Source organism: Triturus cristatus, chromosome 8 (assembly GCF_964204655.1).
Source record: "Triturus cristatus chromosome 8, aTriCri1.1, whole genome shotgun sequence".
Classification (NCBI taxonomy): Eukaryota; Metazoa; Chordata; class Amphibia; order Caudata; family Salamandridae; genus Triturus; species Triturus cristatus.
The window spans coordinates 376,493,399-376,516,001 of NC_140591.1; positions in this window are offsets into that span (position 1 = coordinate 376,493,399).

Genomic DNA, 22,603 nt, shown 5'->3' on the forward strand with positions numbered 1-22,603 from the left:
AAATAAGAAAAAACAGATCTAGCAGTTGAGCCTTGTCCTCCATCTCTCCTAAAGCGTGCAACAACCTGCAGCTACAAATAATAGCCTCATCCTCACTTTTGAATTCCGCAAGGAGCTGAAGGCCTGTCTTTTCCAGAACTCCACGTGGCCATAGGTTTGGTTGGACTCACACCTGCTCAGCAACAGGATACCCTCCCAGGTGATAGACTTGCAGTGTACCGCAGCACATGCAGATGACAAGGCAGTGTATGATTGACCAATAGCTACTTGTACAAAAGTGAAAAGCATCCATGTTGTTTTTACCACACTTTGGCTGTGTTTCATTTTAGAGTCTTAGGTTTTCTTAAGTAGTAGGTTTTATTGTTGTTCTCTGCCTATTATCCCTATATTAAAGTGGTAATAGGTAAGGGAATGGATTGATATTTTCTATTTATTTTTTGAAAAGTTTATAGAGTACTAATATTGGTAGTTACAGAAACAAAACTTAAAAAAATAAAAGTATACTTTAGTACACTATATTAGTAAAACATATAGTGTAGTACAGTGATACAGTGATATCTTTATTGTTTGATTAATTAAAATCTTACAATGAAACAAATTCATACAATAATCCATTATATATACTTTAAATACTAACAAATCCTTAAAATTCAATACATTTTTTTTGTGTTTACAATAAAATTCATACATTTAAGACCTTAAAAAGAAAATATAGGCTATCTTAGTGTCCTGTTTCTTGCTCTTCGAGTTTTTTTCCATACTTTTAGTAAAAATTTTACCAAAGCGGAGTTCATGACTATATCATCTGAGGAAAGACATCGGATCAATGCCTGTCTACATGTCCTTATCCCTCTTTCATTAAATAATCTCTTTAAAATAATAATTCTTTCATTTTTTAATTCAGGACAGAGACATAATAGATGAATAATGTTTTCCTCCCCAGATTTACACAGCCTGCATAAAGTGTCAGATCCGAGTTTTTTCCAAGTTGGTACATGGGATAATACCGGGAGTACACCAAATCTTGCATTGATAAAAATTTGTTTGTTTTTCTGCGACCATGCCGTATCGAGGTATTGCTGTACCATCTTTTTTGAGAAACCATTTATGATATGCCAAGCATGTTTTCTTTTAGTAAAGGCGGCTTTGTCACTTATTATCGATAAGTGATCTGTAGTTTTATTAATAACTTTCTTAAATGATTTCTGGGTAATGGTCGAGTCCCATATCGGCCTAACCTCAAATTCTTCTAACGCCGCTTCCAAATATTTCCAGGTGGATAATTTGCTGTTTCCATTAGTTTCTTTCCACAGTAACTGGGACATTAAATTTTCTTGGTCATTTTTTATTCTGTTCTATACCTTAATTGCATGACCTGAATTCCAGCCTTACTTGTGCTTGCGATGCATTATTCGGAAAATGAAATAGAATTTGAAATGTTTTTGAGATAGCATTGTTAATAATAACTGCGTCTTTTCCATTTAAGGCCTCACTGCCGTATGTTACAGAAGGTAGCAGTTTGGCCGATATTACCTTTAGGAAGGGATGGTAAGTTAGGTCGCTAATTGATTTTTGAATCGACCTAAATGCAGCTATCAAAGCATTTGCTTTCCTATAAATTTCAAGCTTCTGCGTAAGAAAATTTCCATTGTCGTTGAATATAACACCCAAATATCTATAGGTATCGACTTGTTCTAATTGCTGCTTTCCCAAAAACCATTTAGATTTATATTTTCGTCTTGCATTTTTTGAGATCACCAACACTTTAGATTTTGTTTCATTTATTACCATTCTATTTTCTTTTGAATATTCAAATATTCGTGTTATTAAACGTTACAAGCCCACTTTTGTATTGCTTAAAAGAACGACATCGTCTGCGTATAATAAATTTGATATAAGTTTATTTGCTAGTTTAGGTGGATGAGCATTTATATTATTCAATGCCTCTGTCAAATCTACTAAAAACAGGTTAAATAATAATGGGGCCAGTACGCACCCCTGCTTTAAACCACCTGTTGTCGGTATTTTGTTGGTAAGTGACCGACCATCTCCGATGCGCACTCTGACCCAAGTATCGGTATATAAAAGACGAATCAGCTGTAATAATAGAGGTGGGATTCCTTGCATTCGTAACTTTTCCCACAATCGTTCTCTATCTACACAATCAAAAGCTGATTTAAAATCAACAAAACATAAGTATAGAGGTTGTTTTCTTAAGTTTGCTTTGTCCATTAGTACCGATAAAGCTAGGATGTTAGTAGTTGTTCCTAGACCTTTTATAAAACCTGTTTGGTTTGGGGGGAGAATGTAATTATCCTTTACCCAGTCGGATAAGCTTGACAACAGAATCCCTGCGAACAGTTTTGCATCTGTGTCCTGTGATGTGATAATTCTCCGGCAGGGCCCAATTTCCCTTTTTAAAAAAAGTGTAGTACAGTGTATTTACAATGTTTTGACAAATGTATTTTTTTTACATTAAAAAGCACTGTTATTTGCAGGTATTATTGCAGCACTCAGTACAACTTTTTGTAAATAATTAAGCATGTAAAGAATTGAAAATAAACTGTAATACACCATATTTGTGAAACCTAGTGTAGTGTAGTTTATCTTTAAGTGTCATGATAATTCCTAAGTAATACCGCAGTGCACTGTAATTTAAGAAAAATCTATATATAATGACATATACTCCATTTGTTCTATTTATTCCCACTTTAATACAGTGGTAATAGGTTGGGGAAAATATAAAACGTACTACTTACTTATAGCTAAGACCCCAACCCAGAACACAGACAAATTGTGAGTAAAACAGTATGGCTGCGTTTTAGTTTTGTAAAGGCAGCCATTATCCAATCATATCATATATTGCCTTGTCATTGACATGTACACCAAAATACCCCAGTAATTATGTGGTAATTCACAATATTTTGTGGCCTAAGATTCCTGTAAGTTTAAATGCATTCTAACTTAAAAAATATGTATCCTTCCAACCTGTACTACCAAAAACAATTATCTGCACACCATAATCTATAATCCTGCCAAATTTCATGAAATTCCGACTGACCACCAGGCTGCTATGCTAGAGTTTAAAGTTGATATAAAATGCATTGCTGGAAAAACATGTTGTGGAACTCCCCTTTTTTCTTTGCACCCTCTTGATAAAACACTGCAAAATCTTGCACTATTTGCCAATGTAGAAAAAGCAATAGGGCTGCAAAGTTTTGTGGAGATTCATCAAATGGGCGGAAATTATTATTGGTAAAAAATCTGAGGAATTTGGGGGTGGGGCATGTTTAACATGGCACTGTGTAGGAGCCTCTTGGTGCAGCTCTGCCACACAAGTCTGTCTGTGATTAACCCCTGCTAGCGTGAGTGGCGTGTACTGAAAGGGGGGCCCTTGCGATACTGGTTCACCTGCCAGAGTTGGACCCATCACTGGAAAGCCTGCAAATCAGCAGTGCAGGTGGCAGCGAGGCCACGAAAATATACAAAATGGAGCATGCCATGTTTTGCAAGTGCTGGAGGCCTTCAGAGCAGTGACAGACCGGGAGAGCCCAATAACAGGCAGTGGAAGTGTGGTCAACATTTGCACACCACCATCCTACCTTTGAAGTGCCCTCATTGGCTGACGGCTCCATGAGGCTCGGCTGATGGACTGAGAAGCCACGCTGCCGCAGGCCCTCTCCACCGCACTAGTCTGCCTGTAAGCGGCTTGGGTGCTCCCCTACCTGTTTGAACGCTTTTACTGCAGGTAAGACCCCTGTGACCCATCCCACCCACTGAAGTCACACGTCATCTCTGTGAAGCCCACATATCAGAAGTGCAGGTGGCCGTAGGGCTGCAAACATATTCAAAATGGGAGCTGCTGGGAGCTTTGAGACCCCAGTGGTAATTGGAGCAGTTATGGGCCTGATGAGCCCCATAACATGAAGTAGGTGCACAGTCTGCATTTGCACACCCTCTTCTTTCTTCGAAGTAGCCCTTACTAGCTGATGACTTCCTGAGACTGATGCTGCCGCACTTGTGATGCACGCGAGATGCATGGTACAGATCGGGAGGCTGTGATCCTCTACCAGGAGGGTGCTGAAGCTTCCACAGACACAGCATACGTGGCGAACTGTAGCAGACTAACATGATATATACGCTACAGCCCCCTACGGACAGCTCTCAAGACTGTGGCACGTGCCTCTGAAATCAGCTAGGAGAGGAGTTGGGGTGCAGTAAGGTTTACCTGGCACCAGCATTGAGCGGATCTGCTGGGCACAAAGAAACCAGGGAGTCAAAGTGTCCGATTTAAACTAGCAGTGAGTGTGAAGCATGCCTTAAGGTTGCCCTGAGACACCTGCATCCAACATCTATGGTGTCAATGCAGAGCCCCCCACATGAGAAGTATCCTTCATGCTCTGGGTGTTTAGGCGTAATTGTATTGTGCCTTGGTTTGGTGGAGCTATACCATCCTATTGCTCTCCTTCTGTGTTTTCACACCAGTGACATAGACCCTGAACTTTTAACATGCTGAACTCCAACGACTGGAGCAATTGTTTTCCCCAGTTTGGCTGTTATCTCACTTACCCTATGCTTGACGCTCACTCCATTCTGCTGCCTCACTGACAACGCAACAGCCTTTCTGCCAGGTCAAGGTGCCTCCCTGCAAGGTGCCACATGTGTCATGCTGATAGTGGTACACCAGTCACTCTGACTCCATAGTCAAGGTTCTTAGCCTAAACATCTGCAGACTAAACCCCACACCGAAATGATTTGCACTCCACACTATGTTGAACAAATCCAAATGTGATGTGTGTATCCTGCAGAAGACCCATCTTCTTCAACAGGACTGGCGTCGTATTAAATCTAGGTGGTTTGATAGACAGTACTTTTCCGGACCTCGGAAGAAGGTAGGAGTGGAAATTCTGCTGGTGACGCACTTCCAGGGTCATGTACTTAAAGTACATTCGGAGCAGGCTGGTAGGCTCATTACCTTATAACTCTCCTTTCACGCTCATGACCTCACTGAGGCTAGCATCTATGACCCTAATTACCGGCAGGAAAACTTTATTCAAAAATTAGTTGGGAGTGTACTCATGTCTCCTGATGGTGATATCCTAATCAGGGCTGACTTTAACCTGGTCCCTAAGGCCCTCCTGGACCGTTCAGCCCACAGGATGGGTCAAACAGGGGGGAACACACTACCGGGTTTGCAATGAATGAAAGAGGGGGATTGACAGAAGTCTGGAGAGCCTGGAATCCCAATACAAATTATGACACATTCGTTTCTGTGGCACACCAGGCATATGCCAGGATTGATTATTTTCTATCACCTCCTCACCTTGTGTTAGCCACCACATACACAGACATTGGGGTGCCAGCCCTGTCGGATCATGCCCCGATTTCAGTCATCCTCAATTCACTCAGCCCGCGTCCACCTCTTTGCCTCTGGCAACTCAAACCCAAGTAATTAGCTTATGAGTGTGCCATTACAGAAATCAGAAACACCATACAGGCATACCTTGCCACCAATGATACCCCAGATACCTGATTAGCGCTACTTTGGGACACCCTTAAGGCAGTGGTGAGGAGCGCCTTCAAAACTCAATATTGATAGACGAGTTAAGTGTACTGAATTGGAGGAGCAAGTGAGGGCCCTGGGGATACTCGCAATCAGGTTCACATAAGATACAGCATAAACTAACATTAGCTAGGAAACAACTTAAAGCCCTAGATATTGATAAAGCAGAATATGCCCTCCTCCGCACTAAGCAGAAGTATTATATATAGGACCATAAGGCTGTACAGCTACTCACTCATCGCTTGGGTGCTCATACTCAGGGCCATAGGGTTGCAGAGATCCAGGGCCAGCTTGGCTCTAGTGTATGCCACAATGAAGAAATTCTTCTCTACTGACTTGTACTCAATGGAACAGTTAAGTCACACAGAATCCACTGACTACATAGCGCAGGCTCCCCTAACAAGTCTACCTTGCTGGTGAGGCTCTCCGCCTGGAATAGAACATAACTATGGAGGAAGTCCTTAGGCCATAGATAAACTCCAGCTAGGCAAGGCTCCTGGCCACGACAGCCTCACTTTCACTTTTCTAAAACATTTGCTATGTAATTAGCGCCCATCTTGACTCGCCTGAAGGTTGCCATCATCACGGCCATCCCTAAGCACAGAACAGACCACACCCTCTGCTCATCAAACAGACCCTTCTCATTTCTAAATGTTGATCCTCAAATCTTTACCAGCATACTAGCCACTTGCTTAGGCACAAACATGCCGGCGCAGATAGTCCCAGATCAAGCCAGCGTAATTCCCCAGGGGAAACTGCAGTGTTAATACCAAGTGGCTCCTCCATCTTATTGATTAAATGACCCGTTCATGAGTTCCGTCTTTGTTATATCGATTGATGTTGGAAAAGTTTGACCAAGTGCACTGGTCTTTTCTCCAGTTGGTCCTTGCGAGGGCATGACTAGGCACACGCTCCCGCAAATGGATCTGGTCCAGCTATGCAGGCCCCACTGCCTCAGTGTTTGTCAATGGGTTGCTGTCCAAGCCCATCCCTATAACAACGAGGACAAGACAGGGAGTCCCTTTGTCCCCAATTCTATTTGGCCTCTACATGGAGCCCCTCGCCGAGTGGATCCACACGTACCCACAAATCGAGGGTATAACTATTTTAAACTAGGTTAACAAACTGGCTCTATACACAGATGACATCCTAGTGGTGATTACACAATGCCAATGTTCCTCGCCCACGCTGGTGCAGAGACTAGAATAATTTGGGTGAGTCTCTGGCTTATAGATTAAGGTATGAAAGTCCCAGGCTCTAAACCTCACCATACCCCTGGTCGAGAGAACCCAGCAGAAGAGCCTCTTCCCTTTTACTTGGGCAACTCAGGGGGTCCACTACCTGGGTATCCAACAGATTTCTGCTATATAAAGAATTGCTGAACGCAACCATGCATCCCTGCTGACAAACGTCTGCTCCTACATCCTTTCCTGGTGAAGGGAGGCCCATATTGTGGCTCAGTCAGATAGCTGCCATCAAGATGACTCTCCTTCCAATGATTCTTTACTTAATGTAAACCCTTCCCTTGCAGCCCACCCACATTTCCTGAAGAGGTTTCAACAGCTTATTGAAACCTTCATCTGGGATGGCATCTCTCTTGGAGATGCACCTAAACGTCTATAGCGGAGGGGGTTTGGGAATTCCCTATTTGTTGCACATTTATCAGGTGATGCAGTTAAGATGTGTGATTGAATGGCTTAGGCCATGCATGGGGAAGAATTGGTGTTTTTTATAGACCAAGTGATCACTGACACACAAGTACGGAAAGTACCCTGGCAGTTCCAAAAACACTACACTCTAGGGTATGCATCTTTCAAGTTTTGAGGGTAACTATTGGGGCAGGGTATAGGATTAGACTAAATGTGAACCAAGGAGAGAGCGAGGCAGTAATGGGGAAACGTCCCTATACCCTGTAAATGTATGCAGAAACAATGTGGACAAACCCACTAAATGAGAACTCAAGACTCACTGTTATGATGTACAGTGCCAAGGAACCACTAGATTATGATAAAAGACCCCTCACACACCAACCTGGTTAGTGTCATGCTTCATCATTGGGGTCCCAACCGGGTGGCCGAATGCCCCCCAGGTGTGCTACGACGCCTGATTACAGCGGAGCTGGTGTGGTGTATATAATGTGAATTGGTGTTGTGAAGGTTAAAAGTATCTCTGGGAATCCTTGCCCTTTGAGTTTATTAATGGCGGCCCAGGATACAGTTAAAAATATGTGGTGCAACTACTGGAGTAGTTTTACTCATAGTTGTCAACAATAAGGTCTACATGTTTCAGCCCTTGGTAATAAGGTGAATGGGCTTTCTTCAGGACCAGGAGAAAAGTGCATGAGTGGCAAGAAATGCCACGTGTAAGGTGAATGTACAACACACACGTTAAGGTGTGTTGACAGTGCTAAGTGGAGTTTGTATACTTACAAACCCACTGTAAAAAACCTGTGGAGTTAAAAGGACAAGACAAGACACATAAAGACATCGAAATGCAACATAAAATGCAACCTTCTGCGTTATATTCTGTATTGTTAATTCATTAAGTGCAAGTCTCAGATAGGTAGGCACACGGTGAGTCTAGCCATAATCTATGCCCCGAGTGAGAAATAAAGTGGCTATGCAGGTGCACATATATCTCTCAAGGGGTGGTGGCTAGGGCATAGCATGCTAGTATAGTGTGTCTGAGTGTAATTAACTGACATCAGCACGCTGATTGGACGTATGTAGTGCCCCCTAGGGGGGTGAGTATGTAAGGTGCCTGAAGTTCAGGAGGCTGGTGGTCTATAGTCTTGGAAGTGTCAAGAGACTGGCCACTAAGTATGGTGAAAATTAAAATAGAGTAGCGCACAGCTTAGTAAAAGATAGTTACACTGAAAGGAGTGTTAGGCAGGAAAATCAGGTCCAGGATGGGTACAGTCTATAGTCACACTCTGCAGATGACAAGAAAGGTGAAAGGGTACCATCAATGAAACGTCATACAACGTGTGGTGGTGTAGGAGAGTTGGGAGAGCTCCCCCAAAAAGAGAAGAGGAAAGAAAACCTAATTTCGTCAAGACGCGTCACCCGCTGCAACCTATTTGGCTCCTGTGATCCTGGCTGCCACTGTACTGGAAGAGGCGCCAGGTTTTTATGTACCGAAACCGTGGCGTCCGTGAGCATAAGCATGTAGGCAGCAGGATGGAAGCTAGACTGAGTGCTCGTGGTGGCAGGGCGCATGCGTGAGGGCCATGTTGGGAGAGTTGTAGCGCCGCCCATGGTGCCTCCCGTGGCGGCTAATCGGGAGAAGGGTTTAGAGCGAATACTAGTGATTACGGGGTGCATGCGTGGACGCCATGTTGAAAGTGTACCAGCGCTATCTGTGGCGCGTCATGTTGCACATATGGGGGTTCAGAAGGGCACAAGAGTAAGCGCCATGTTGGAACATTATGGTGACTAAGCCCCCGGTTATTCATATGTATAAGGGGAATTGATTATTGCACACCGCAATGACAAATCCACAAGAAACTGTGTGAGCTATAGGTGGCAGGCTGGTGACAGTGCATGATTAAGCGCATAACTAAGTGCTTGTAACTATATGTACCTCCTGGTAGTATGTGAAGTTGCACGAATACACATGAAGCCAACCAATGATGAGTGTGGTGGTAACTGCACGCGATGGTGAGCGCCTGTTACTATTTGTACCACCAAGTGGTACATGAGGATGTGTGGTAAATCATGATGTAAGCATGAGAAGACAATAAAACTGATTTGCTTAAGGAGTTCCGTGGTATGTTATTGTTTAGGCCTGTCAGGTGGCTAAATAGGCAAGAAATCCAACATTGTTCCTTTTCTAGCAGGCTACTCTGAATGCTGGGGATCCTTGGGTCCAGTGTTTCAATCACGACCCATCGCATATCGTTGGTGGTGTGTCTTGCCTCAAGGAAGTGATTGGTTAGTCATGTAGTGTTTTTCTTACACCGGATCGTACTGCGGTGTTTGCATATTCAAATTTTCACCTTCCGACTCGTCATGCCAATATATGTGAGGCAGCATGGGCAAATGATGCGGTAGATTGCATTGGCAGTGTTACAATTGGTATGTTGTCTGATATGCCACGTCTTGTCGGGTTCTAGTTGTAAACGTTTTGTAGTTTCGGTGATGTGACAAACACTGCAAATCCTGCATGGGAAGTGGCCTACACCGCTGGGGAGGCCCCATGCATTCTGGACTGTGTTGGGAATTTGCAGAGGTAGCGCACGGCGAGTGGATGCCAGGGTATCTTTTATGGATCTGGCCCCTCGGTATGAAAGTAAGGGTTTTTCCCATTTGAGATTGCCAGTGTGCAGTATCTACCAGTTTCTTTAGATGATGTGAGAAACCTTATTGGCTACAGAGTTGTAGGTAACAATACAAGTGAGGAGAATTGGCATGTCTATAGGTAGCTTGGCTTATAGTACTCCTTCCCAGTTCTGGTTTTGTGCACGTTTGCTGGCCTTGTCGGTCAGATTTTTAGGGTAGCCTCGGAGTTGCAATTTGGTACTCAAGGATTTGGCCTGATATTTATAATCTTGAATGTCGCTGCAATTCCTACGCAGTCGGAGGAATTGTCCAAAAGGGAGATTCTCTCATAATATTTTGGGGTGGAAACTGGTGTAGTGCAGTAGGGAGTTACTGGCTGTGGGTTTAAAGTGTGTTTTGCTTTTTAGTCTGCCATCCACTGCTTGTATCTCTAGGTCCAGGGAAATTGTGTGATACCTGTGGTGGTTGTGTGTGAATTTGAGATTCTGGTCACATCCATTTAACCATTGGCAAAAGGTTTTGAGGGATTGGTCGTCCCCTTCCCAGATAAGCAGGATGTCATCTATATATTGTTTGTAGAACTTGATCTGGGGAACTCGTGGCGCGTTAATGTCAAATATGTAGGTCTTCTCAAAATTATGGCCATACAGTCCCGCTACACGTGGTGCGAAAAAACTTCCCATGGAAGTTCCATATTTTTGCAGGTAGATCTTACCTTCAAATTCAAAATAGATTTCTTTTAGTGCCAGTGTGGCACAGTCTAGAATGAATTTCTTTGGTGTATGGTAGTTCCATGTGGTGTTGTTCAGTGCTTGTTCTAATACCTTGAGGGTGTCATCTTGAGGCAGGCTTGTATAGAGACTCTCAATGTCTAGGCTCACTAGAAATGAAGTCTCCGGGTTGTAAGCCAGATTGTTGATGAGCCCCAGGAGATCTTTTGTGTCCTTTAGCCATGTATTGGTGGACTGGACCAGCGGTTGTAAAAAGAAGTCGCAGTAGCGTGAAAGGGTTTCCAGCAGGGACCCTATACCTGACATGATGGGGCGTCAGGGAATGGGGTCCTTGTTTAAATGTATTTTTGGAACTGTAAAAAAAGGGGATTTTTCCTGGGGTAGTAATAAGGAACTGGGCTTCTTGTTTCGTGATGTGGCCATTGCTCTCAGCTTCCTCGACCAGGTTATGAATCTTGGTTTAAAGAGACTTACTGGGGTCGAGATAAGAGTTGGCAGTTTTTAGTGTCATCAAGAAGTCGTTTGCATTCTATGCGCTAGTCCTCTTTATTCAGGATGACAGTACCTCCGCCTTTATCGGCTGGTTTAATGATTATTGTTTTATTAGCTGTAAGGCTTTTCAAGACTTCTCCCTCCATATTGTTGATGTTTTGGGAGGTGTGGTCTTCCTTCAGTGATTCGATCTCATTGAAGACCGCTTGCTCAAACACTATGATTTCTGGAGGTATGGCACTAGGCGGTGGAATGAAAGAGGACTTGATCTTGATGTGGGTGCCACCTTGTCCAGTAAGTGTTGATTGGTCCAGGAGGCTCTCGAAAAATGCTTTGAGTTTGAGCTTCCGGAAGAATTCTGCAAGCTCGCAATGTAGATGGAATTTGTCAAGCTTGGCTGTGGGTGCATATCCTAGTCCTTTGTTAAGAACTGTGGCTTCTGCTGGCATCAGCACATGTAAGGAGAGGTTGGTTACGAGACTCTTCTCGAGCTGGTGCCCAGTAGTTGTTCCCTCGTCATGCTCCTTGTCTGGGCTCCGGAGTGTTGGTCATCCTCCCAGTGGACCTGAGTTTGGCGGCGTCGTTTGCCTCTTCCCCGTCAGCCACCACCTAAAAAAGGAAACCGCTGGTTGTGGTTCATGTAGGGTGGTGGTGGTCCAAAAGGAGGGTTCAATCCGTACATGAATTGAGGATTCATTTGTGGGTATGGGGCTTGGAAATGCATGTTCCCCACTGGCGGTAGCTGGGGTCATGGCTGTTGCCAGCTGTTGTTCCTGCCTCTCCTTCGTTGTCTATTCCGGTAGCTGCCGGTGCTAAAACTGGTGCTGGCAGATGAGTCCTCGTCAGAGGAAGCTCCTGATGTGTCCGGCCGTTTCCTTGGTTTAGAGTCAGGGTCAGAAAACAGGTAGGTCCTCAGGTATATAATTTTCTTCAAGTACTTTTGAAATTTTGGGATTTTGGCCTGCGTGAGGTCCTCTTTATATTCATTAATTTCTCTGTTTGTCTCCTCTAGTTTCTTCTTAAACAAGGTTAAGGTGGTCTTGAAGTGGGTTTCTGTTGCCTGGATTTCGATAAGGAAAGCGTCAGACAGTCTCTTTGCCGTCTGGATAATCAAGATTATCCAGTCACGTGTGCATTGCCAGGCATTCGGCCACCCGGTTGGGACCCCAATGATGAAGCGTGACACCAACCAGGTTGGTGTGTGAGGGGTCTTTTAACATAACCTAGTGGTTCCTTGGCACTGTACATCATAACAGTGAGTCTTGACTTCTCATTTAGTAGGTTCATCCGCAATGTTTCTGCACAGGATTAGAATAGCCAAGAAACTCTCCATGACTTGTTTCACCACTCACACCTATAATCGCTAACCCAGACTTCCCACCTGCACTGCAAGGCATGGCTTTTTCCCTCTGGCAAAAAGCTAATTATAAGAGGATAGGCAAATTATTTGACCAACAAGGGCAGCTTGACATTGCACAACTTAAAACAGACTATGCTTACCTGACACTAAATATTGTTTTTTATGTCACCATCAAACACTCGGTGACACATCCTCTAGTATGACCTTTTGTGAGCAGACCCCTCACAGACCTTGAAAAGTGGCTTCTCACATGTCAAGAACATAAAGCCTCCAATCCGACATTTATGTTTTCTTTAATACCCTCACAAACTGCAGTACCTCCCTGTCTCGAATACGCTGGGAATTGGAATGCAAACATATCTTCACAGATAAAGTATGGTCGGGCATTCTACATCATTCCTGCAACTAAGCCTTTAGCGCTTCTGAGAAGGAAACCCTACTCAAAATTGCTCATTTTTGGAATTGCACGCCTGCAAGAACAGTCAAATGGAAATGAAATGGTGATGACAGATGCTGACGTAATTGTGGCCCGATAGGGACATTTCCACACCTGTTATGGCACTGCCCTAAATTGCACCTCTACTGGGCTGATATCTTAGAAGACATTGATGAGATTTATGATACAGATATACCCAGATTTCCCAATTATGTCTTGTTGTGTCTCCCTAATGCTTTGACCTATCCTCTTCAATCGACAAAAGGAAAAGCCATTACACTTGCCCTCTGTGTGGCAAAACAGGTCCTTCTGTCGAAATGGTGCCCGGAGATGGTGCTTACTCACATGGACTGGTTATACAGACTGTGGGACCTCCCTGGCATGGAATAAATAACTGCATCTGTGGAACACAAGGTCCCAAGGCTTGACAAACATGGGCTCATGCCATTGGTTTCTGGCGCAGAGCTTCCGGGAGCTGACATGCCCTGCACACTTACGAGTGTTTCACCCTACAGCGGAGACACATAACCAGACTTAATGATCCCTCTGCATTGTTTTTTCACTTTATAGCTTTCTGAGATAACAGTGATCAATGAGTATTACCCTTCTCTTCCCTACCCCGTCTGTCCCTCTCCCTTTTTTCATCCTATTGACATTTGGACTCAACCCACCTCCACCCTCCCTGAATTCATACTATGTTCCCTTCTCTACTTTCCTCACTGCCCTTTGGAAGTAGGGGGGACATCAACTGACAGAGAGATGTACTCATTCACACAACCAGTCACTCACCCATACATTCACTAAGACTCCTAATCACTCACCTATACAGTCATTCACGCGTCCACTTAGTCATCCATATAGTTACTCATACATACAATGACTCATCAATAAAACTTGTTATATGTATTTGACGCTCATAAACTTTTTAAAAACACTCACAGTCACTGGATGATGTCATCACTAAAAACACTGCTGTTTTCCACTACAGACTAGGTTCCTCTATCCTTTACGCACACGCAGGTCAATTTAGCGCTAGGACGCCTCAGGGTAGCCATCGCGCTTTACAAACACTCCTTTCATTCGCGCTTTACAATAACTCCTTTCATCACTGATGTGATTTGAGATTCATCAGTGATGTCACTGATGTCACTGACCATGTCATGAGTGATGTAATGTGTGAGGTCATAAGCAGTGCATTTTGGAGGCACAAGTTATAGTTAACTCAGCTAACTATAACATCTGAATTTCTATGGTTTTGTATGAGTAAAATCTGACCCTAACTGTAACATCCCTGTAGCCATTGTTTTTTTAGTGAATTTCTAAGGTTTTTAAATACAATTTACTAACTATAACGTCCTTGTAACCTTTGGTTTTTCAAGTGAATTTCTAAAGTTTTTTAAATGATAATTCCTAACTATAGCGTTCCTCTAACCTTGTTTTTTGTGTGTGAATTTCTAAGGTTTCTTAACTAGCAGTTACATTTGTAGAGTGGTGGAGAAAGAGGGCTGGGCCTCCGACCAGCTCCCAGACATTTTGCAGCTCCGGGAGGCACGTTTGCAGACTGGTGGAGTAAGGGGACATGGCCTCTGACAACTTCTTAGCAATGCTGCTGTGTGTGATTTACTGGAGGTCCCCGTCCCTGGGCCAATTTTGGTCCCGGGGACCCTATCCCCCGGGGCCTACCCTGTATTTAAATGTATTTTTTTATATTGAAGGGGGCCACGTGGCCCTCCCTCCTAGGGCCATTTTCACAGGGCCAGGCATTAACCTTTAAAAAGAAAAGGGGCGATATTGTCCCGTTTGATCCCATCCCCCGGGGCATGACCAGATCGTTGGGAACTGCGAGGGGAGCCTCAAGGCCCCCGCGGTCCCTTCCAGCTCCTCGCATCCTGCGGGAGACAGCATTGCTTTTGGGTAGAGGGAGCTGCTAACATGCAGCTCCCTCTGCCCAAAAGCAATTCTGCTCTGCTTCATGGAATTGAGAGCATTTTTCCTGCTCTTCGCTTCCATGAACCGGAGCAGAGTTTGTTATGCCTCAGCGGGAGCAGTGCTCCCACCAAGCCATAGCAAATTGCAATGTACCGGGGGTGGGCACCCTGAGACATTGCTGGAGCCGGCACTGGGGGGTGGCAGTCCCCAGGGCTATGGAGGGCTCCTGGAGGGGGGCCACGTGGCCCCCCTCCCATCTTCTGTATAGCCCCAGTGAGGTGGTGGTCCCCGGGGCTGTGGGTCCACAACGGACCCAGTCTCTACTTAAGGTGGCAGTACCCGGTGCTGCGGGAGGCACGCGCAGGGCACCCCATCATTATTATTTATTGTCCCTGGGACCTGGCCCAACCGGGGGCTCAAATGAAACGGTGCAACCTGCGCTTGATTTGCTTTTTACATTTTTGGCAGGAATCGCGGATCCACCACTACTCCCAGCCTAGGGGTTCAGGGACTTTCTACTCTGCTGCCTTTTCTTTCTTTTAAAAGTTTTTTCTTGTGACTCCAACCTAGTCACAAGATAGCTGCCATCACTTCCTGGTTTGAAGTGTTGACTGCCAATCAGATCTCAGGAACGGCATCGGGAGGGTTCGCAGATCCACCGCAGCCACAGTTGTACATCTGAGATATCTTTAAATTTCTCAGGTACTGCTCCATTAATCAGGGGTTTATAAAAGTCACTACTCACACGTTAGGCTCTCTAGTCGCTGGGGGGGGCTGTGTGAAGCTCCATTGGGATCATTCGAAGAGCCAGGTCTTGAGGTCTTTTCTGAATTTCTACAGTGCCGGACTTCGCCTGAGGTGAAGGGGGAGATTGTTCCAGGTCTTGGGTGCAAGGTAGGAGAAGGACCTTCCACCCGCTCTCTTCCTGTAGAAGCATGGGACAGTGGCTAGGGAGAGGTCGTCTGGGCAGAGGTTTCTCTTGGGGGCATGGAAGGAGAGGAGCTTGTTGAGGTATTGTGGTCCGATGTTGTGGAGGGCCTTGTAGGCATGTGTGAGCAGCTTGAAAGTAATTCTTCTTTCGACGGGGAGCCAATGGAGGTCGCAGAGGTGTTGGGTGATGTGATTTACACCGTTTAACAAAAGAGTGCCTTTTGGACCAAAAGCTACCTTTTTGCCAAATTTGGTGTAATTCCGTTCAGCAGTTCAGGCTGTAGCCGTGTCTAAAGTTTCCTATGGAAATTAATATGGAGAAAAAGCATTATGGGACCCCTCCTTTTTCTCGGACCCGCTTGACGGATGACTCCGACACTTTCAACAGAAGCAGTTGAAGTTAGTGGTGTATTCGTTTTAGTTTTGAAAATTTAGGGAAGATTTGTCAAAAACACATATATATCTAATATACATATATTAATATCTATTATACATATCTACATATACATGCACATATATATTCACTGCAAAAAAACAACGGTTACAGGGACGTTATAGTTGGGCTCAGATTTCCTGAGCTAACTAAAACTTACGCCACCAGCTTAAGAAATGGTCAGTGACATCACTGATGACATCTCCACATATTGTTAGTGGTTGTTCAAGAAAATCGTTGAAATATACTATATCATTGATTTGTTTATAACAGTAGTCTCCTAAGATCGTGTTAGCACCTGTGACTTCTTGTAACCATAGTTTCCTAAGATTTACTTACCTTCATAATTTGCATAAGATTCCTTTGAATTAACCATGAAATTTAACAGGATAAACCATGCTTCCCAAAACACTTGTCAATTTAAATGTCATGGGTTGATCTTTGAATACACGTTAGCTAAGGAATTCTAAAGCCATCTCCACCAGATATTAATCCTAGCTAGAATAGTTATCTACAGGGAAATATCCTCTGCCCAGCACTATATCCAGATAACAATGATGTTTCTATTATCACTGGTAGCCCCCCTTATACCCGATATTATCGGATCCCCTCTGACCCACGCTGCCAGAGGCTCAAGCGCCAGTGCAAACAAAATCGGCGAGATGGAGCACCCCTGCCTTGTGCCCTTCCGCAGGGTGAAGGAGCGAGACACCGAACCGTTAACACGGACCCGTGCCATAGGCTGCGTGTAGAGCAGCTGGATCCAAGAGAGGAACCGGGGCCCAAAGCCGAACCTCTTCAACACTTCAAACAGATAGTTCCATTCAATACTATCAAATGCCATACGGGCGTCGAGTGACAAAAGGGCCGATTCCACCCCTGGATTGATTTTCACCAGATGCATTACCCCATACAGTCGGTGCAGATTGAGTCTGGTACATCGGTGGGACATGAAACCCAACTGGTCCGGGTGGATCAGAGTCAGAATGGGCACCAAATGTCTATTCACTAAGACCTTAACCAGAAATTTGACTTCTAGATTTAGCAACGAGATCAGTTGATACGAGCCGCACTGGTACGCCGCCTTACAGGCTTTGCGGATCACGACAATTGTCGCAGTTGGCTGATCAGTCGGCAGCGAGCCACGGTCTCTCGCCTCATTAGACATGGCTAGAAGATATGGGGATACCGTGTTGGCTGTACATTTGAAAAGTTCCACCGGTCGCCCATTGGGTCCCGGTGCTTTTACTGCTTGCAGATCCTGTATGGCGCCCACTATTTCCTCTTCCGTGAGGTTCCTATCTATAGAGTCCCTATCTTCTTCCGCTAGTACTGGGAGGCGCATCTCCCCCAGGAGTTCACAGCAGTCTTGGGTCATCCTAGTCGGGTTCGAGTCACAGAGCTCCTCATAATAGTTGGCGAATACGCTAGCTATGGCCTCACCCTCTGAATGTGTGTTACCATCACTATCCTTTAAGTCCTCCACACAGTTCCTCTCTCTATCACGTTTTTCTAGCCATGCAATCATTTTATTGGCTTTGTCCCCCAGGTCATATACTCTCTTCTGTGTAGCCAGAGCAGCCGATTTTGCTGCGTTGGTTGCCATATCCTGCATTTCACATCTCCGAAGGTCTATTTGGTGTGCCAGCTCCTTATCTTTCCTCCCACCCTCCAAGTAGAGTGCTTCCAACTCAAGTGCTGCCATCTCTAACTTGTCCCATAGCAGTTTCTTTTCCTTATTGTCCGCCCCTATGCATGCCAGGACATACTCCCTCATAACTAGTTGAAACGCCTCCCAGAGAGTACCAGCCTCCTGCACCGACCGCTCATTCTCCTGAATATAAAGTTGCGTTCTTTCCTTAACCTTCTGGGCATTTTCTTTATTCTGGAAGAACCAGGCACTCAGTCCCGGAGGCAGAGTAAATTGACGGGACATGCCTCTCATCGTTATATCCAGTGGTGAGTAGTCTGATATACCCCGAGGTCCAATTCTAGCATTAGTGAACCACCCCTCACCATCTCGATGTGTCAGTATATGGTCTAATCGTGAATAACTGGCATGTGCGACAGAATAAATGGTGTATTGCCGGACCCTCGGGTTGTGCAACCTTCAAAGATCGGTCAACCCAAACGCCTCATTGAATGCAGAAAGCAGTTCCACCCCTCCGACTCGCACTGCCTCAGTGTCTCTGTCTAGCCCCGAGTCCATAGCAGACTTCATGTCCCCTCCCAGCACCAACACACCCGGAGGGAGGCCCACCAGTAAGGTTCCCAGTGCCGTGAATGATTGTGCGCGCCATTGGCGGGATGTACAAGGAAACAAAGTTAAGAGCCCGTCCCTCCCAACTCCCCAAAAGAGCAACGAATCTACCCAGGGGATCGTGCAACACCTTATCTATCACTAGCGGGACCCCAGTCCTAACCAAGATTCCCACACCACGAGAGCCTGAGGTATATCCAGTGTGTGCTACCAAACTATAGCCATATCTATCTAGTGCTCGATACCTCTGGCCCTTGAGATAGGTCTCTTGAACCAATACAAGACTCTGGGAGTGGCGATGCAAATATTGGAGTACAACGCTATGCTTGATATGATTCCCCAATCCGTTTACATTCCAGAATAAAATGCTTAGTCTGGTGAGTGCCCACCGCTGCCCTCCAGGAGGTGTCTGGGTTGTTCCCTGACTAGTTAGCTGCTCCTGCGTTGCCATGACTCCATTAGTTGTCCGATCATGAAACACACTAATTGAAGCAGTCCATGAACCTGCACACACACCATAGAATAGCTGACTTTACAACAAAAAACTCCATTCAATCTCCCAATTTAAAGCAGCCTACCACTATATTCTCAATGATGAATCCTCTGATAATACCAGTCAAAAGAAAAAGACTGATTGATTCTCAATCCTTTGGTGTAGACTCAAAATCCATGGTGTGAGAAGTTGGCCTGATGTATGATGTCACTAGTTCTAGTGTACACCTTATATCAGTCCAAACAACCCTTATGGTGATTGGTTGTGAAGTCAACCTTCTAGACCAGCTATCCTAGTGGTAGCATGGACAAGAGCAGTCTTAGGCTAAACTCTGAATGGCATGTGAAGCCAGCTGTGATACCATATATAATCCCTTGAATACCAAATGAAAGGACACCACAACAGATATATATATAAAATAAAGTGTATTTATTCTAGTCAAACCCTCAGCACTCTTTATGAGATTCGAGGTAAGTACAACACAGTCTTATTTAAGCATACATTAAGTCACACAGGTAAGTAAAACAGTTAGGCCCTAGGGGCCACGCAAACCATATACTAAAGAAGTGGTATAAGGACCACTGTCACGGAAATAGAATAGGCCTAGGCCTAGGGAATTGCTGGGGCTACACTACACTACCAACAGTTAGGAAGTGGGAGGCCCACGGGATTCAGGTGCAGAGTGGAAACACTCAAGCGTAATGCGTATAGTCGATAGAAATAGTACAGTTTTGAAATAAGCAGTTTAAGGACACTTCTGTAGCAGCTAGAGAGTCGAGACTCGGAAACTAGACCCTAGGATAGTCACTACCCTTGTGAGCACCGAAGTACCCAAGTTACCTAGCCCACGGGCTGCGGGTGCATAGGTGTGAACTTGCGTCGGGTTTCATCGTGGACTTCTATGGATGCCTGAAGGAAAGTTGCTAACAGGCAGTCAGTGCAGAGTGTCCGGTGGATCCCAAGGCCGGGATCAAGAAGGAAGGGTACCTGCAAGCAGAAGGGACAGAGTCAAGGTCACTAGCCAGTGACCACGTGGAACCAGGAAGGAACCAGGCGATGTCGTGAAGATTGCAGGTGAAGGGTGAAGCTTGTCGCTGCAGCCACGGGTACCAGGAGACGTCGAGGACGACCAGGACCAGGAGGCGAGCTGTCCCACAAAGGCTCTTGCTGTCGGCGGCGTCGAAGTCGAACTAGGACTCACCAAGCCTTGGCAAGCGGAACCCACGAAGAACGGAGGACTTGCTTCTGGTGCAGATCAGGAAGGTCTGGGGTGCTTCTCTTTTGCAAATAAGCAGGAGTCAAACCAGCAGTGAAGATTTCAAGGTGTGTCGTCACAAAGGCCGCTAGCCAACGGGCAAGCAACCAGACAGACGCGGCAAGCAGGAAAATGCAGAAGGGCCCCACGCAGGACTCGTGGAGTGTGGGGGGCTGGTCTTCAGTGCAGATGGTGCTTGGGGTTAGGGCTTCTCAATCCCCGGTGCACAACTTCGAGGGTACATCAGAAGCTGCGCTGGAAGATACTCGCCACTTTTCCCAGGTAGCCGGTCCCACGTCTCTCGTCGCCTCCACGGATCTCAGCTCGGCTGTGGATGTGGATCAGGGTCGGAGAAGTCTGGAAGTCAAGGCTCTGGTCGGGCTCTGCAGCCGGTCCCTCGTAGAACTTCAGCAAAGCAAAGGGTAGTCTCTTGATGGTGCCTGTTTGCACAGGGTAGCCACTCCTTGGCCACAAGGGAGATTCTTCAGTCTTCTTCTTTCGTCGAATGTCGAAGGTCCAGAGTTTCTGTTCAAGCTGCAGGTTCAGGATAATCTAATCTCCTGGGGCCCAGCTACCACTTTTATACTAATCTAGGGGCCTGGGTTGCCTGCTAGGTCACGCCTTATGGGTGGGACCTGGGAGGGGGGTGGTTACACCCCCTTCCCTTTGTCCAGTTTCGCGCCAGGACTGGGGCTGGTGTGCCCCAGCACCGGTTTGAACTGACTATGCATGGAGCACCTTGTGTGCCCCAGGCAGTGTCTCGTTTCTTTCATCCCTCCCTGCCCCAATACACTAAGGCCTGTCTGGGGTGGTGCTCGCACCTCCCAAGGCAGGAAACCTATTGTCCAAGCCTCCCTTGCCAGGATCACTCCCAGCAGCAGGAGGTCAGACTTGTGTCGTGGCAGCAGCATCCATTTTGTGATGCTAGGGCTGTGGTTAACTTTAACCGGGTAAGTAGGTTACAACATGTCTTCTCCCTCTAGAAGGGAGGGATAATATCCTCATCCCCAGAAATGGGATGGGGGTATTATTCCAAAGTGTTAGACACCTTACACGACATGTTTTGATAAAGCCAAACCATAGTTACCATAACCGTTTAAGATTATAAGGCACTTTAAGAGTATATGGTAGGCTATATCATAGAACAGCTATAAGGACATGGTTCCGAAAGCTGCAGACAGGCTCAGCTCATGCTAGAACACCATCTCACATGTTACCAAGCACTCTGCCTCCAGGATTGTTAAGGCCTGCCATAGGAGTGGCTGATAGGTACACATGTGTCTATATATAAGATAGGTATAGAAATACTACACCTAAGCATGGGGTGATTACACGACCTTGCCCCAGCTGAGTGATCAGACAGTTGTGTCATAATGGAAGGCCAGGCCAGGGGTGGCATAATACATGCTGCAGCCCCTGGTAGGCCTAGGGTACACCTATGCCCTGGGTACCTAAGGTACACTGTACAGGGGCCAATAAGGTGATCCTATCCAAATGGGTTATGCACCTAAAGTACATAGTATCAATTTAGAGAGAGAACAGCAGGGCTGTGGGTCTGGTTTGCAGGCCCACAGCCACATCTAAGTCGAAAACCAGTAAAGCAAAAGCAAAAAGTGGGGGTGAACATAGAAAGCAGACCCTACTCTCCTACACAACCCCCCCCCCCCCCCTCAAACTTAGGGACATTAAACAAACCTTGACCAGTTGAGTCTTCATGTTCTAAGTGGAAATATCTGGAGAGTCCATCTGCATTGGCATGGTCAGTCTCAGGTCTATGTTCCACTGTGAAGTCCATCCCCTGTAGGGAAATGGACCACCTAAGAAGTTTGGGATTTTCACCCTTCATCTGATTTAGCCACAAGAGGGGCTTATGGTCTGTCTGAATCTTGAAGTGAGTGCCAAACAAGTATGGCCTCAGCTTCTTCAGGGCCCAAACCACAGCAAAGGCATCCCTCTCAATAGTTGACCAACGTTTCTCTCTAGGGGTCAGCCTTCTACTTATAAAAGCAATGGGCTGGTCTTGACCATCTATATTAAGTTGTGAAAGAACAGCTCCCACACCCAACTCAGAAGCATCTGTCTGGACAATGAACTCTTTGGAGTAGTCTGGACTTTTCAGAATAGGTGCACTGCACATGGCCTGCTTCAGGTCATCAAATGCTTTTTGACAGCTTACTGTCCACTGAACTTTCTTTGGCATTTTCTTGGAGGTCAAGTCATTAAGTGGTGTCACAATGGACCCATAGTTCTTAACAAACTTTCTGTAGTACCCAGTCAGGCCCAAGAAAGCTCTGACCTGAGTCTGGGTAGTTGGAGGAGTCCAGTCCTTTATGATCTGGATCTTGCTCTCCAGTGGTTGAACCTGACCCCCACCAACCAGGTGGCCCAGGTATACAACCTTGCTCTGCCCTATCTGGCACTTAGTGGCCTTGATAGTGAGG